Source organism: Mytilus galloprovincialis, chromosome 4, assembly GCF_965363235.1.
Source record: "Mytilus galloprovincialis chromosome 4, xbMytGall1.hap1.1, whole genome shotgun sequence".
NCBI lineage: Eukaryota > Metazoa > Mollusca > Bivalvia > Mytilida > Mytilidae > Mytilus > Mytilus galloprovincialis.
In genome coordinates, this window is record NC_134841.1 from 34,626,419 (window position 1) to 34,646,065 (window position 19,647).

The following is a 19,647-nucleotide window of genomic DNA, read 5'->3' on the forward strand; positions in this document are numbered from 1 at the left end:
TCTTTTGTTTTTAAACATTTAAAAGTGTGATCAAATTCATCAGAATATTTCATATCATCTGCTTGACCACAATATTTTCCCTATCAAATTGGGGATCAGAGAAAAAAATATATACCCCTCCCCTTTTGAAGTGAAATTGTCGTTCCCTTATTGAAAATTCGACGACATGGTGTATTGGTAAAACACATTTGTTATGTATTCTGTTCAGTCTAGACTGGTATAAATTGTTTGATATTTTACTCTCATTGCATTTTTATGATTTATTAGTGAATAATTGAAGCATCTCTTGAGATGATACATGATCACAGATATGTTTGATTTTGCAAGGTAAGCTAGAGATTTCTCAATAAGACATATATTCATTTAGTTATTTTGTTGTCTTTATCAACATTTTTAAATTTATTTATACAAATGACATATGCAGATGTGGCACACAGTTTCGTTCGGTTTATAGACAATATGTCATGTCAAAAGAGCTGTCTAAGGACTTATGCACCTATTTCTGAAAAGAAAACATATCATTCAGGACAAATTACTGATTGGTTGAATTCTTACTGTGCGATATGGTATGATCGACCTTCTGACCTTCATAGCTTTATATTTTGGTTCAATAATCTTGATCTCTTTTGAATAATCATATATCAGATTACAGGTCACTTATATCATCTTGGTAACATAAAAATGTTGGTGATTTATAATACTTCAATGTTTTTATTTTGGTTTATAAAACTACACCGGCTGAACTGTAAATATTGATATCACGTGACATTTTTATATCGGTTATCCGATCAATACCCGACCTCAATTCTGTCACTATGCCAGTAGGACAAATATTACGTCTCAAAAATCGATCACATGTCTGTTGATAATTTAAATATTTATAATCTTTTGATATCAAAGGTTATTTACATTTATGATTTTATAGATAATAAAATTAGGTACACTATGTATTCGATGTTGTTTTGCTTTTTGTGTCTATTCTGATCTGGCCACGTAACATAAACAGTAAAAAATTGTACGCATCTCAAGATTTCAACGATCAAATGAATTAAAATTTTAGTAAAATAAAACTTATTGAATCAATTTTTACACTTTTAAAAATTCATGAAATATAAAGAGATTTTGTAAAATCACTAGCAGTTTTAGTAATTTTGTAAAATCACGAGCAGTTTTAGTAATTTTGTAAAATCACGAGCAGTTTTAGTAAATTTGTAAAATCCTAAAAATAGAATCTATTAGAAGTTTGAACATCTACTTAATTTAAACAGACCTAACCAGTCTTTTAATACAAAGGTTATAAATAAACAGCATGCTTACAGTTACAAAGATTTCAAAATTAAGTAATTATTTTTGCATGATATAATTTGGACGACGTGGTTAGGACTATGCAAGACCCGGACCTATTTTCAAAAGTTCGCAGGTTTGTTTTTTGTTTCCAGATCAGCCAAATCTTTTAGATTTGATAAAAAAAACTGTGTACAAAGCAAACGAAAGATATGAATCATTAAATCAATCTACATCTAAGAAATTATACAATATTTTTTCACATCTCCACGTAACAGAATACATATTCATTTCCTTAAGACACCTTTAACATTTTAACTAGCTTCGACTTTTTGAAAAAGGGTGCAATATTTATTATATATAATTAAAACAAATAAGCAGAAAATTGTTTGAAATTTGTTGATGGTATCTAGGTTTCTGGTCATGGCGATTCCATGCAATTTAAATAGCTTCAGACGTTACAGCATCCAAGACATGGCTTTAACCAAAGTCACTGACCAAGGAAAAATTGGTCAAATTGACCTACATAGATTAAGAAAGATGTGGTATGAGTGCCAATGAGACAACTCTCCATCCAATTAACAATTTACAAAAGTAAACCATTATAGGTCAAGGTACGGCCTTCAACAATGCATGTTTTGTCTCAATGATGAACTGTCTATATTTTTGATATACATGCCCAAAAGCAAGTATTTTGGTCCTAGTCTCTTTTCCCTATTACTCTACTGTCCTTGTTCTTATTATATTTGTGTGGGTAGAAATTGCTTTATCTTTAATGCAACACAGACAATATCTTACTGATATTAAGATTTTTTTCAGTCTACTTTAATAAAGTTTTCTACATTCCCAGAGAGATTTGTTCAATAAAGTCTTTTGATATCATGCGAGAAAAGAAACCTATTATATTATGACTCGGAGAATTGTTTTACTAATTCCTTCATGAATAAGATTAAATAAGGTAATCTAAAAATGTTCCAAATTATTTCAATGCTTTTGTTGAATATTACACATGTTATGTTTGTATGGAACATGGGCATATACCTTTTATCCAAAGTTATAAAGTAATGCATTCCTTTGATATTTCAACTATAATCATTTTAAGATTTAGTATTTCATCATTTCTATTTCTAAAACTTTTATCTGTTATAGTTTTCCTTAAATGTAAAACCTTTATAAATGACCAAATCGATTGCATTCAAAGGAAACACTTTACAATATTAAATGTTTCTGCTATAAAGGAAATGTCTAATTTCATTGTTACGTAGTTTGGCAAAGTTTTCTTCGGAACAAAGATGTGATTTGTGAATGGTTTGTACTAGGAAGTCGAAGGATGGTTAAAATTAAGATTTATCAGTATTTGATTAGAAAATCAAATACTAACATTTATTCAGCGAAATATTGTATACACAAACAATTCAGATACATTCATGAAACCCCCCCTGGACTTCACCTCCCGGAGGATGGTTTGTTGACAATAAAAATGAAAAGTCTAGACATTTTATAGGATTAGGGAAAAACCCCACACCTCCCAATGACAAACATAGAAGCTGTTTAAATGATACAGCAGTCTACCCCAATTATAACAGATGATGACACAACCTATTACAATGACAGAACCCTTGAATTAAACCCATTCGATATGTATCTATCAAGTATAATTAATTGTTGTAAGAATGTGATACCTTTCTTATATGAGATTGCACATTTGTGCTTCTGCATATTAACTTTAAAAAGTGTCAACATTCACTCAAAATCTGTAAATAAAAAATTAGAAATTGTAACCTTGCTAAAAGCAGTTAGAGAGTTTTTGATAATGATTTTAACATAAAATTTCACAGAATATTGTAATGTATTTAATCCGCCTTTTTTATTATGTCATGTTATATGCAACATTTGAAAAATGCTTGACGTTTTTATCGAATTCTGCGAAGTACAAGAATAATAAAAGCACACGCTTCTAACGGATATTGTGGTTAATTTTTTATTTTGTTGGTTTTTTTTTCGTTTATGCCCTATTACTTCGACACACATGATTGATAGATTTGTGGTTGTTTTACGCCGCCTCAACCCCAAAAAGGTTATTTCGTGGTGATTGACAATCATAATGTACGTTTTTTTTTTTTTATTATGTTAATTTAAATACTTGTGTTACACTATTTTTTCTACTTTCGTAATAGGTTATGTTTTAGTTCTCATTCTTAGCAAAACATGTTAGGATTTATTTTCCTCTTAACTGTTACACCTCTATGTGTAAATAGGACTCCTATTTAATTAATTTTTTTTTGCACACTTAAGATCAAGTACTTCATAATCCCTTAAACATACTACATAAATTAGTTCCCGTCTTTTTTTAAAGAAAATTAGGAAAGAAGTTAACTACAGCATTTCCTAATTTTTGTTCTAGTTCTTGCATAATAAACGGAACACCTTTGTAGATTTTGAATAGATCGAATATTGTCCGAATTTTTGTGGTCAGTTATCACACCTTTATATGTCCTATCTTAAGTTCTTTAAGGCACATGCTAAGACAAGTGACCATTGTTGGTTACTGGTCAAATATTTATATCCATGAGGTACGTTCGTGTACGTAATACCCTTGAAGACTAAAATATTTGCTTTAATATTTTATATATATACATAGTCTTATACAACTTAATTGTTAAACTTAACTTAATTAAAATTCCATCGTTGATGATTCATATAACAAAGACAAAGACTATAGTAAGCTGTTGAAGAATTTATTCACTATTTTTTAAAATCAATAAATAATTCATTGATATTTAAAATTAAAAATTACGCGGCATATCATTTTTAAATATTACATAAGACCTTTTCTATTTTAAGGAGGTCGCTCCTCTTGAGACCCATATTTTTTTCTTTATAAGACTTACTATCTTTTATCAGAAAAAAGAACATACATAAAAGTCACTATTCAAGTCACTATTCAAGTAAAAATTCTTTCATTTTGTCTTCATAAATAAATGTTTCAAGTTCCAATTTTAATTTCTCTGCTTGATATAGCCGTTTGATGATTTAATTTTTATTTCTTCTATTCTATTTGACATGCCGTCTTTCAACAATTAAGGTTAACTTTTATTAGATAAATTTGTTTTTGCTTCACACCCAGTGGCTAATATTTCAAGCATATTTAAGACGAGAACAAATTAAATATGAATCCACAACGTAGTCTTTGCAACGTGGATTGACAGAAAAATAGGACAATAGTTTCGACTGCATGCACATATCGTGGCACTTTTCTTATAAACTTTAGAAAACACTACAAAAGGCATATATGTCCAAATAAATATATCAAAAATCAATAACCATAATAAAAAGAAAGACTTAAAGTAATACATTTTGTGATGGATGGTTATTACTGTTAGTAATTATACTATTATCTTCCTATATAATTTAGGCCACGTTTAGATATCGTTACAAGACTATTAGTTTTGTACAAAAAAAATGACTAAGATAAGTTTTTGAAATCCAGAAATATCTATCTTTCGATGTAAGTATGAATTTACCTCTTTTATTCTAAAAAAGAAATAACTTTCTGCAATTTCAGTTGAGTAAAATGAATTGAAAATTCTCGCTTAATACCATTTAAAATTTCTGAGGACAAATCTGATTAAACGGCATTACAAAAATAAATCCGGCTTTCGTTTTTAAGTAAAAACTATCCGACTCATTGGAAAAACATGGTCCATCCCTATCCCTTAAAGTGTAGTGGGAGGGGTTTTGTGAATAATAGATGACAACTATCTTGAAAGACTGGAAAATGCACTTTTCAACTGAATAAAAAATCATAAATAGTTTGTAAGTTTTTTTTATGAATTTATCAAATCTGCTATATTTTATAAGTTTACAATTGTGTTGAGATTGAATATAAGAATGTATCCGCTCGTTTAATATATAAAAAAAATAGCCGTCCCTTTTGCATTTAGATTAAGACCTCCCCCAAATTTGTCACTGTCCTACACTGACATTAGACCCTTTTCACATTGTTCAACTATAGATTTGTACTGATTGATGCTCAGTGGGCACACAGATAGTCAAACCTTTTGTAAAAAGACCACAGTGAACACTTGAAGGATTGGCTACAAAGAAATTATTGGCATTTCTGATGAAATGGAATTTGTTTGAACTGTGATATTTGAGATTTTTCGTCAACAAAAGAAAGATGTGGTGATTTTAAAATTATCAGGTCATTCACCCGAACTAAGTCGTACGAACTTATGTCTGGTCATTAGTTTAAACATATTTAATTTCAGTGGATTGGGAAACAAGTTTTGCAACTTATATTAATCCCTTTCCACTTTGCGGGTGCGAGTGCTGCCTTGTAGCGGCATTAGCCTGCTCTTTTTCGAAATCTACAAGGATGTCTTTAACGTGCAAGAGATATGGTTCTCTCTTAACACGGGTCAGCCATTTATAGTCCCCTTCCGACGGACTAACATTGTTTCCTCAAGACCATACTCGCAAATGGTGTCAAGGGAGCGCCGAAAATTAAGTCCCTGAAATTTTCATCCCAGACCATTAAATAAAAACTGTGCATATCTGTGCTTATTTTCAATAACCAAGATGATTTTTTTTAATCCATATCAACTTTGTAAATGGTTAATGAAAATAATTATAGAGGTCAAAGAAATGCACGTGACAATGAGACAGCAAAGTTGCAACTAAAGATACAAAAAAGATTGTTATTTGTTATCAGATACATGTTTTGTGTCCTATCATTTAATTATTTTTTCAATTATGATCATCTTAGAAGGAAGACATGTTAATTAATTATTGTTTGCGAAACGTTCAGTAACAAATATTTCATGCATTTTTAAGATCAGAGGAAAAAAAACAATTAAAATACAATAAGTATGCAAATTGAGTCGATCAAGATGACTAGGCAATAATTTACACTGCAATCGGAAAATTGAGGACACGTTGAATTGGGACTGCAATACACAAAAAACACACTAACGGGATCTCAACGAGTTGTCGTACTGTAATTAAAAATACAATTTCTAAAAAATGTAAATTAAATTCGCAACTCAGATAATTGTAAATTTTGTTGTCTTCGATATCAATAGTTACAAGGAATTTATTTCAGATGGTTGACCATCAAATTTTCTATTTATAAATAAGCAATGTACATTTTTTGGGATCGCATGTAGAATTTTGTTTACGATACATTGTTTTATCATTATTCAACAAATATCTATTTCGGTAGGAATCAAACATAGTATATAAGAACACAATTTAAGGCTCCCCTTATAACAGTACTTACCTTATACTAAACTAATTCGTTATTAAGGTGAAAAATTGGGTCAAAATATTGACAGTCACTAATGTTAACCTATAAAGTTACACACATCTAACATTGTTATGTACGTGACGCCATAGAAAATACTTTTAAAATAAAATTAATCTGTAAAAGACTATAATGATAGGACGTTCAGTATACTAAATTCGCCGCGGTTGACAATGTTTTCTCGGGGTAACAATCTGCTCTATCACCCTCTCAGCTATGTGTTATTTATATAATGACGTCCACGCAGATTATTTAATCCGAATCATGACCAAGACACGTGTCTGGATTGTACGTGTCGCGCTCATTCAACGTAACGCAATCTGAGAGTTAACACATTCTGTGGAAGCAAGTTATTCTTGGTTTGAATAGTCATTCAAAATTTAAATCCATTTCTAATCTACATGCATCAGGACTTTGAAATCACACGTGAGAAATATTTTATTTAAATCAAGATAAAAAAATCTATAAAAAGATTTGGAATATTCCTGAGGGAGAATCAAAACTCATATATTGAAGAGAGACCGACATAATAACAGAGAAAACCGAAAACCGACAAAAAGACAGTCAGCAAAACACTGAATAAACATATTGAACGAGCAACACGAACCCCACAACAATCCGTGGTTGTATGAGGTGCTCCGAAAGGGTTAGCAGGTCCTGCTCTACATGTACCATTCAGATGTAACGATCGGGTCTTTTTTTCTGAATAATGTGTATAATACGAATTGGAAAACTTACCGGACATTGCCGTACTGCCATTGGTAAAGTTGTTCCAACATGGATACTTTGAAATTATTCCTATGCGAAATATTACGAAAAAACAACCTTTAATGTTTGTCTCAAGCTCATGAAAAATTCTGCGATTGAAATAATATTTAAACAGATTTTGAGTGAAAAGAAGAATGCAATTCATTAGGCCAATTTATTTAAGGAATGACGCGTAGAGTGTTATTTTAAAGTGTGCACCACATTTTTTGTGTTATTTCAAATAGACAGAAAAAAAATACAGTCATTTCTTATAATCTAATTCTTAATTCCATTTAAACCAGAGTAAATCATGAAAAAACATTGATGATGTCACGGTCACATGACAAAAATGTGTCAAGGAGCTGATAAACAAAACGATGTTAATCAATCAGAAGACGTGTTACATCCAAAATTAAATCATTCTAATATATACAAAAAAAACCGTATTATATATTTTTAGGTGACACATATTTTAATCTGAATTCTACAAATATGGACAAAGAATCTATGTCGATACCAACTAAAATAACACATGATGACCGGTCTGAAGTACATAGTCCATTATTCACTTTAACTTCATTAAACATATTATCTTTTCTTTCCTACTATTATAGATATTGATTAATGAAACGACGAACAACGAACGTACTCTAACCTGTTTATTTAAAATAGTTGGCAACCAGTAGTATAAGGTTTTAGAATACCATGCAGTAACAGCAACAAACAACAGTTCAACACAATAGAAGACTATTAAAAAGAACAGACCCGCGGTATAATTAGTCTTAATGAATATCAATCTATTGTTGTTTGCTAAATTTCTAATGAAATATGTTTTAATCTGATACTGAAATGAAGATTTTTTTTATTATATGAAAACGCTAATACAGTCAAATGGATGTATACAGTTATAAAAGGAGTCACACATATGTTTTAATTATATTATTCATCCATTTTTTGTTCAAATAAGACTAACTGAAATCCTCAGCAACGTATCAAAACAAATTAGCACAAGACCAGGACTCAAGCACATAGAAGCAGGACGTGTCCGGCCAACAGAGAAAATACACAACTTAGATAAATTGCTACGGCTTAGAACTTAGATAAAGTGCTACGGCTTAGAACTTAGATAAATTGCTACGGCTTAGCACAAGAAAACTTTTTCGTGTTTGTAGAAAGAGGACTTTAGGAGCATTTTGGAATTATTTTTTTTCCGATGTTCTGAAAGAAATCAATTGTGCGTTACGATTACCAAACAGCATTTGGGCGAGGTTCTGGTTGCTTAGCTTTCAACTAAAAAAGAAACAAAAAATTTAAACATCGAAACCATTTCTGCCAATCTTATATTCAAAGATAACACCATAAATTATCATGTGTATATGAACACATTTCCAACTATCAGCAGCATCGATCAGGATCAAATCATCTGCGCAGACTGTTTCTCTTGCAGGACAAACTAGCGCACTGTGATACGCATGCATCAAATTTAATATCCAAATATTAGACGCGAATGTGGGCATGATATTTATGAACACAACAGAGTCATTCTTTATATCTTAATTTCAGTTTAAATCAAACTTAACATGATGGTGGTTAATCCATCTGATAGCACGATACACATTTTGCAAGAGCCAAACCCCAAACCAAATGAACAGCATAACAAATTCAATGAAAACAAAAATGTGTTCCTAGTACACGGATGCTCCATTTTGATTTTGGCATTTAAATTAGAAAGATCATATCACAGGGAAGATGTTTACTAAGTTTCAAGTTGATTGGACTTCAACTTCATGAAAAACTACCTTGACCAAAACTTTTAACCTGAAGCGGACATAGGGGCGAACGGACAAGACAAGACACTTTTATTCTTAAAAACCACTGTATACATATTGGTACAAAGAATGAAATAATAATACATAGTATACAAAATAAAGTGTGCACATGACAAGATAGGAATGTTACAATAACTATTTATATAAATATATATATATACAAGAAGCTAATATAATAGAAAAAAACAAATAGACAAAGGCTAACCAGGAAGATCTGCTACTGAATTTATAACCTTTATAAATTTGCATATATTTTTTTAACTTATTTCTATGTGTTGTTTGTAATAATTTATAAAATTTAATTATATTTACTCTGTTACAAAAACAATTACCCAAAAAACAGTTTTCTTGAGTCGTCTAGGTCTCTTTAATTCATAAGAAAGTGAAATTCTTCACCTAATTCTTGACATTGACATAAATTACAATATCTCCTTTCTCTATCTAAACCTGTCCATCTTCCAGTTTTAATTGGTAATCTATGATTACCAGTTCTAAATACAAAATATAACCCTATCTCTTTCTGGAAATGTATCTGAATATTTTACGAATTCAAACTTATCCTTATATAATCTATATGATAAACCTAACCTTTTAACGAATTACATATATCTGAACGCCAGTTTTGTTGAAATTGGATAAATAACTTTTGTTTTTAACTATTATTCAGCCAACGGACGAACGAACGAACAAACGCACAGACGAACAACAAACGGACGGACGAACGGAGGCACAGACCAGAAAACATAATGCCCATAAATGGGGCATAAAAATAAGTAACTGTATTACATATAAGAGCAGTAATATCCGAAGACATAGATACACTATCACAAACATAATACAATTGAGAATGGAAATGGGGAATGTGTCAAAGAGACAACGACCCGACCATAGATCAGACAACAAGTTTTTATCATTGGGTTAACTGTGTGAGGACTACAAAATAATCGAAAGACAAAGTGTATCAATTACGACCAAATCATGTCACTCACTTGCAAGAACAGTGTTTTTTTTTTTGTTGTTGCTTTTCTTGATGTCATTTTCAAATTGAGGCCTTCAACATAGAGGAAAAGCTCACACCTCGCAATAAATTCGAGACGGCTTTAGACGGTAGTTTTATTATCGGCACAGTGATCGATGTATATACTGCCAGGGGCGTAGCTAGGCCAAAATTATGTGTACGCAATGCCGGGGAAAGAAGTCTTAAAAATTTAGAGAAAAAAAACTTCTAATGTGTAGTAGGTAGAACTTATTTATATATTAGGTAACAATTAAAATATATAGTGTTACCACCATATATTTAAATTGCTACCTAATCAGTCTCAACCCACTATACATTCACTGAAAAAATCCAAATTTCTAAGCCTTAAAGGGTATTTTTTTTATTGAGAAAATACATAAATAAATCGAATCACATTTCTCTGTTTTATTTTATAAGAGAACAAACAGTCTTTCTTTTAGCTTTTAATTCTCAAAGTTAGTTCTGAAAGTCAATGACCCTTTCCAGTTATCCAAAACCGTGTCTGTTGAAATTTGTTTTTCGTGGTATATGTTCAATAGAACAAGCCCAGATAAACGAATGGATTTCATTGTATTTCTTTAGTCGTCTCATGGTACTGAAAGAGTGTTCTATCGTTGTCGTCCAGACCGACATACATGCATATTATATGTTAAGCATTTTAAAGATTCCCGGGTATAAATCCTTGTTTATAACATCATAGTTTGGAAACCTTTAACTATACATTTGTATATAAATACTTTTGAAGTACAAGGAAAAGCTTCAAAACTAAATCTGAGTTCTTTTTATCAACTTCCAAAAACGATTGTTTAATTTTAACAAAGCAAGGAAAACAAGCACTTTAAATTTTGCACATAGAGAATAAGCACTTTTAATCTCGAGACACGTATAATTAAATAATTACATTAGATGTATGTTTCATTATAATATTTTATTCTGATTGGCTAACTGCACATCACGTGTTATTCCGTAAGCAGTTGCATTGCTCAATACAACTTTTCATTCATGATAACACGTGCTCCAACAATAAAGTGCACAGGTGAATTAAATAATAAAATATATAAAATTCGTGTTTTCATGATCATAGCTAAAAAATGTAATTATTAGAATGAAGCGCTTCCGTGCTTCATACAAAATGTACTTCGGTCAACGCTTTTACACCCCAATAAATTTACAAAAAAAGCATTCAATTCTTAAATGAACGAGGCACCCATCTTGCACGACCGAACATAAAATAAAAAAGTAAAAAACACGTTCATCGTAAAAAAAAAACCGGCGAATAGGTTGTAAAAATATTACCCTATTTAGGCAGCAACCATTTGATTTTTTTTGGGGGGGCTATGGTTTTTTTTTTTCTGTACAAACTTCTTTTTTCGCCTGCGGCGAACAACAATCTATTTTTTTCTCAACAAGTCGAAAACAATTTTTTTCTTTCAATTTTAGCATTACATATAGTGGCAGCTGGGGGTGAAACAAACAATTTTTTTTTCTCAGAATCAAAAACAAATTATTTTTTTCTCCAAAAACTGGAAACAAACTTTTTTTCCAAAAAAAACCATAGCCTCCCCCAGAAAATCAAATGGTTGCTGCCTTATAGAACATCACGTTTTATTTCATCAGTCATTTTGAAATCTTCAGAAAAGATTTCAGGGTAAGGAGGCATAGTAGACGCACTTATTTTATTCTGAAACCCCGAGGACTCAGCTATTTTAATTGTTTGCATCAGCAGCACAATCACGATGCTGGTCCCGAAAATGTAAAGAGAAAACTAGTTTCTCGAACGAAATATAGTTATAAAGTGACTATTAACATATTTTTATAACACTTTATAATTAAGTTTTATTCTAACTGGACATACCATATTTTTATTTTTATTTTTGTCAAATTTTCGATGTGTACGCAACTGCGTTTTTGCGTACGGGTTGCTACGCGCCTGACTGCTACATATGTTTCATTGCAGAAGACATGTCATGGGTATAATTAACAAATTCCCGACTGTGCTTATGCAGGATAACACATCAATTTAAGAAATAAAAACCAAATTAAACTCTAAACCTGAGTTGTATGTACAACATTATGTACCGCTGCTGGTTAACTATCAGTGCTCTATGGTACCACTGTTTGTTGTCTATCGGTGCACTATGGTACCATTGTTTAATGTCTACCAGTTATAACTATCTTGATATGAGCGTCACTGATGAGTCTTATGTAGACGAAACAAACGCGCTTCTATATACTAAATTATGATCCTGGTACCTTTGATAACTTTTTTTCACTATGGTAACACTGCTGGTGGACTATCAATGCACTATGGTACCACTTCTTGTTGTCTATCAATGTACTATGATAACACTTCTTGTTGACTATCAGTGTACTATGGTACCACTGTTGGTTGTCTATCAGTGCACTATGGAACCTTTGCTGTTTGACAATCAGTGCACTATGCTACCACTGCTGGTTGAATATAAGTGCAATATGGTACCACTTCTTGTTGTCTCTATCAGTGCACGAGGTACCACTGTTGAATGACTAACAGTGCACGATGGTACCACTACTGGTTGGCTATCAGTGCACTATGGTAAAACTGCTGGTTGACCATCAGTGCAATATGGTACCACTGTTGGTTGACTAGCAATACACTATTGTAACAGTGCTGGTTGATTATTAGTGCACTATGGTACCACTGCTGGTTGACTATCAGTGCATTATGGTACCACTGTTTGTTGTCTATCAGTGCACAATGGTACCACTTCTTGTTGGCTATCAGTGCACTATGGTACCACTGTTTGTTGTCTATCAGTGAACAATGGTACCACTTCTTGTTGGCTATCAGTGCACTATGGTACCACTGTTGGTTGTCTATCAGTGCACTATGCTACCATTGCTGGTTGACTATCATTTACTACGGTACCACTGCTGGTTGACTATCAGTGCATTATGGTACCACTGTTTGTTGTCTATCAGTGCACAATGGTACCACTTCTTGTTGTTGGCTATCAGTGCACTATGGTACCACTGTTTGTTGTCTATCAGTGAACAATGGTACCACTTCTTGTTGGCTATCAGTGCACTATGGTACCACTGTTGGTTGTCTATCAGTGCACTATGCTACCATTGCTGGTTGACTATCATTTACTACGGTACCACTGCTGGTTGACTATCAGTGCATTATGGTACCACTGTTTGTTGTCTATCAGTGCACAATGGTACCACTTCTTGTTGGCTATCAGTGCATTATGGTACCACTGTTTGTTGTCTATCAGTGCACAATGGTACCACTTCTTGTTGGCTATCAGTGCACTATGGTACCACTGTTGGTTGTCTATCAGTGCACTATGCTACCATTGCTGGTTGACTATCATTTACTACGGTACCACTGCTGGTTGACTATCAGTGCATTATGGTACTACTTCTTGTTGAATCTCAGTGCACTATTGTACCACTGTTGGCTGACCCTAGGTTCAATATCAGCCCAAGAGCCGCATGGCTCGAGTGCTGATATTGACCGAGGGCTGATTATACATGTACATGCGATATGAAAAATGACATGTTATGATCTTTTTATCATATGCTTCAACAGTAGAGAAAAATAAAAGATTCATATATTGATCCTTTTACGTGGTTCCCGAAAAGAAGTTCAAAGAGTGAAAAGTTCACGGACGTCGGACCCCAAATTTGATGCATTTGATATAAAATCTTTCTATCATATGCCTCAACAGAGAAAAACACATTTTAATATGGACGAATCGACAAAACAATAATTCAACAATATACATAATGAACATTGTTTGGAAAAGTCAACTTTTTTTAAAGAAACTTTCTAAATTATGTTTGAAACTTTTAAAGAAAGCATTTATTTAGTAATTTTTTTATTTTTATTTTATTTTCATTTTTTTATTATTGTACACAATATGCTTTCCAGTATCCAAATAATTGTTTAGTACACCACTTTGTAATGTTTTTCACTGAAAACGTAGCATTGATGTGTATTTTCCGGAATTGGCCGAGTATCACCGGAATGCCATGCGAAAACGTTACGGAAAGGCATGTGATAACAATCGAAGCATGTGATAAACTTTTCATATCAGCCCGCTAAGCACCAATTCGAAAAATATGGAATATACGTTAATTTAATGCTATTATCTTACGGTAAAAATCATATGTTATTTAGTCTAAGTATATGATAATGACCAATTATTGAACATCCTGACCTTTTCAATGTCAGCTTCAATCTAACAACGGCATATGATATGTCGAAGAAATCATTTACAGGTTCATGCCGTTAATTTGGAAAACAATGTATAATTATTCCTTTTTTTTTAAATTAGATATATTTTTTGTTAAATGTATTTTAAAATATTGTTATATTCATGAAAGGTGCACAGAAGGTGTTTCCAGAAGATGGTTTAATCAAAATCTTTGAAACGTATCTCGGACAATGTCTGTAAAAAAAGGAAATCTTTACAATGCACGAGTTTTAATTTATTATTATTTTTAAAAAATTCGGTAAATCGTAATGAAACTACGCTACTTTATGATGTTTTTTTTTTATTATTGAAAATCCTTAAGCCGGACAAAAGCTTTCAACCAAAATGAGTCGTTACCCGTCCTTTTCTAAGAAAAAATATGTGCTTTTATTGAATGTGTTATATTTGGGATCACTAGAAATGCAGAAATTCAAGTCACTAAAATAAAATAAAGTTATTACTTTAGTTCATAATGTTTTGGTAATAGGTCATGAATTATTTTGATTTGATTTTTCTATACGCATTTTTCAGTCTGGTATTCAGTTTTAGAAGGTCAGACAATTCAAGCCTAAAAATAAATTACCCTTCAAAGATAACCCACTTAAATAATATCACGCAATATAATTCTAAAAGTTCAAAATATGCATATCTTATTTTAATTTGAAATAACCAGTTATATCTGGTATTTACTAGTTCTAAAGAATTGCTATCACAATTTTAATGATACATACAAATAACCAGAAACTGAACTTTTCACCCTTTTGTTTGTCCTGAAATTTTCTCTTTTTTTTAATGACAAAATTGATAAGGGACTTTTCAATGTAAAAATTAAAAACATCTACAAATATAAAAAAAGAAGATGTGGTATGATTGCCAATGAGACAACTATCCACAAAAGACCAAAATGACACAGACATTAACAACTATAGGTCACCGTACGGCCTTCAACAATGAGCAAAGACCATACCGCATAGTGAGCTATAAAAGGCCCCGATAAGACAATGTAAAACAATTCAAACGAGAAAACTAACGGCCTTATTTATGTAAAAAAAATGAACGAAAAACAGATATGTAACACATAAACAAACGACAACCACTGAATTACAGGCTCCTGACTTTGGACAGGCACATTCATAAATAATGTGGCGGGGTTAAACATGTTAGCGGGATCCCAACCCTCCCCCTCACCTGGGACAGTGGTATAACAGTACAACATAAGAACGAACTATAAAAATCAGTTGAAAAAGGCTTAACTCATTGGATGGACAAAAATACAAGTGGACGTAGCCCGGTACTTATACAGCCCGACACAAAAAAAAAAAAAAAAAACAATGAACAGATCTGAGAGTACTCGCAGTTATCTGACAGCTAGCTAGTTCAAAGCCACTGACAACTAATAAAAAAAATCATGCAAAATACACTAACACGTACATTATTTTTTTTTTGTCTTAAAGAACAATGCTACGATTCGAAGCGTATTTACATTCTAAAAGAAAAATTCAACTATAATTGCATTTGTTTCTGTTTGCTTAATTTATTAATGTCTTTGACTATTATCCAATTAATATGTTCTGCAGAGTTGGTCGACCGGTTCCCACATGAAAAAGAGGGTGTGATGGGCTAGAAAAGAGGAGTTAATGCACGGTTCTTTTGCATGCAAAGAGCACTTTCCGAATACAAAGTATTGAAACTAAGGACTGTTTATCATTTATTCAAAACCAAACGGAATCAACCTCAGAATTTGTCGTACTACCAAAAGTGAGAATGTCCAGGTGACAATTTTTTTTTTCAGCACATCCTTAAAAATGTTATTTTTTCCTACGCAATGACAATACATATACAAATAACGACAAGCGGTAGGCTTGCCAATGAGGCAAGTATCCACCAAAATTAAAATGGAGTGGATGGATGTAAGCAATTATAAGAAACCCGACGGCCTTTAACAATGAGAAAACCCCATATCAAATAATCGACTATAACAGGCCCCGACATGAAACAATTTAATTGAAAAACTAGCGGCCAAATTTTAACAGAATAATTTACGGAAAACAAATGCGAAAGACATGAACCAATGACAACCACTGAACTAACTTTTCCTGACCTGGTACAGACACTTGAAGAATGTGACGAATTAAGTTAATCATGTTTGTGAGCGCTTAACCGTCCGCTAACCTGGGAAAGTTGTGTAACAGCACTACATAAGAACAAACTATAAAATCAGTTGAAGAAGGCTTAACTCATCAATACAAAGAATTAAAACACCAAACATAAACACAGATCAAAAGTGGCAGGGTATTTATCCATCCTTCATCCATAAAAACAAAAAGAACCCTAAGTACAGATCTAAGAATACTATAAAAAAAAAATCATGTATCTAAGACTGAAATATCAAACAGTACACATCCGATATTCAATGGCTTTAGTGTAAAAAGAAGTCATTAAGAGTCCGCAAAAGCATGACTTTGTGCAAGGCGAAAATAAAGGAATCGACAGACTGTACTACTGTTTAGGTGTCAGACCACCAATTACTCCCTCAAATTTAAACAAAAAGTATGTAAAAGTAGCCCTACTCTGACACGAAACAGTGCTTTTGAAGCCATTGTTTACTCAAACTTGCCAACAAATTTAAAGGAATGAACCGATGGTCAAAGAGATATATATTTAGACCATTTTGTGCCAAACTTTACTTCTCTATGAGTTTGCATTAAACATTTAGGAATAATGCGCTCAATAATATACTTTAAGTTATTTAGGATTTCCAGAAAACCAGGGGTTATTTTTGTAGTCTCTGTGTTCCAAAGGTCAGATTTTTCTAATAAGACTTTAAAAGGTGGGTAGAAAATTGTCACGTAGAAAGGTGAAATGGAACGATTCAGGACATAGCTGTTTATGAAGTTAAACTTAAGGTAAAATATTTGGGAAACTGTGAAAATTGCAAAATTTGGTTGAACAGATTGGGGGTTTTAGTTTGTGAGCTGATACATTAAAGTGCATATGTGTATAACAAAATCAATATCTATACCAATAAAAACAATATTCAAAATCTAATTAAAGTTTTGAATTGATATCCTTTTAGGATATGTTTATTTATAGAATTGATAAGTTTACTCGGGCCATATATAAATTTACGGGTTCGGTAAAAAACATCACCTTAAAATTTAGAATGTGCTATGCCGTCTGAAATAAGTTATTTAACAGGTATGTAGCAAACTTGCAAACCAAAACATGGAATCTGGAATATTTTAGTGAAGGTTTTAAGTGATTTTTGGTTATAGAAAGCTGACTTAATTGTTTACTAGTATTAATAGGTTACGCGCATTAAAATCCAAAAATCGTCAGTACAGACAGCAAACGAGTTTGGATATATAAACACCGTAAGACAGCACCAAGGGAACATCACTGTCCAAAAGGAAAAGTATAACATTTGGGATAGAACAAATTATCCCGGTTGTCGTAAACGTTTGTGCATAGTAATGGTGTAGACTGAAATTTCTTATTCTAGAATGAAAAAGTTACTACTGTCAATATTTTTTCTATTTAAAGAGAGTTTCTTTGGGTAAATTTCGACAGTAAATTTAGAGAATTATTTATTATTTAGCGGGAAAAAAGGCAAGAAGATAACGGTAAGACAATTAAATTGAATGAAGACGACGTTACTGAGTTTTGCCACACATTGCGTTAAACAACAGTACAGGAACAAGTCTGATATTATAAAGCAAACATACAACCTGTCGATAAACTTTATTGCCGAAACGTACATATATATTGTCAAGGAGATACTGTACGGCTTTAATTGTCCCATCCCAAACCCAGTAAGTATATCTAGCATATTTACCTTTATCATTTGTGATACATATTTACCTTTATCATTTGTGAATTTTTTGAATTGCAGCAAATGAATTTTCTATTAAAATTTTTTTTAAAAGACCATTTTAGTAAATAAGAAAACTTCTGTCTAATAAGATTGCGTGAAATTTTAGTATAAAGAGGGTCTATACATATAGTAAAAATTGTAAACTCAATCAAAAAGACAATAAAAAACATGTTATTTATCTAAAACATTGAAAAAGTTTTAAACTCTTTTAATGGTTATTTTCACTATTTTCATATGTTTATTGCAGTTAAGTTATTTGATAGTAATTGAAGACGTCGTTAAATGCACTGAAAGATCAGTAGAGGAACATTTACTAGAGGCCAATATGAAACGATTTTTTTTTTTTTTTTTTTTTTTTTTTTTTTTTTTTTTTTTTTTTTTTTTGTAGTTTAGCTAACCAACACATAGTTGGGAACTTCAAATGTTATTAGGAGTATTGTATACATGAAATTTGAAAGTAGCACTTTTATAGTTTTATCGATTGAAATTACCGCGATGGTCAATGCAAACTGTTAAGGTTGACTAAGAAATAATAAGCATTTAGACCTAAGTGTTCAATAACTTTCTTGTTCATCACTATTTGAATATAAATATGTCATCGTTTGTTGGTTTCTGTGTCAATTTCTATTTTCATTCAATTTTGTGGCGAACAGATTACTAGCCAAGCAATATGGAATCTCCTAATCATAAATAAATAAAAAGTGCGGGGTGAATCTGTTATCCGTACTTATGAATAGGAATACAATACTTATGAATAGGAATACAATATGATTGTGAATCACAGCCAGACCAGAGCTAAAGTTTAAGACATCTATTAATAGAAGCTCCCATAATTTTCAATACTTCTTGGTTTTTTTAACTAAGCTCTTCACAATAACCTATCGAATTTTTTATCTCTTACCAAAGATCTGTGATATAGATACAATGGATAAGCGTTGATTCTTGAAAAAGAAACCATGAGCCCGCAGGGCGAATGGTTTGTTTTTCATGAATCAACACTTATCCATTGTATCTATCACTTAAACTATTGTGATAATGTCTTTTGAAAATTAACGCATATTTTTAATTAGAAGGTATTGTAAGTGAGTTTAATTAACCATGATATTGTGTCAAACGATCCATTACAATAAATTAGATATCACAATTAAATGGTTAAAAAATACAAATATATTGTAACACAACACGTCTGCCCTTAAAGATCTTCATATCATCTGACAGGCATCCGAATGTTATCTGTTTTTACAAAATAAGACATATTCGAACTTATTTCTATTTGAATTGATCTTAATGGAAACGGAGAATGTGTCAAAGGGACAACAACCCGACAAAAAACCATTATATATAGT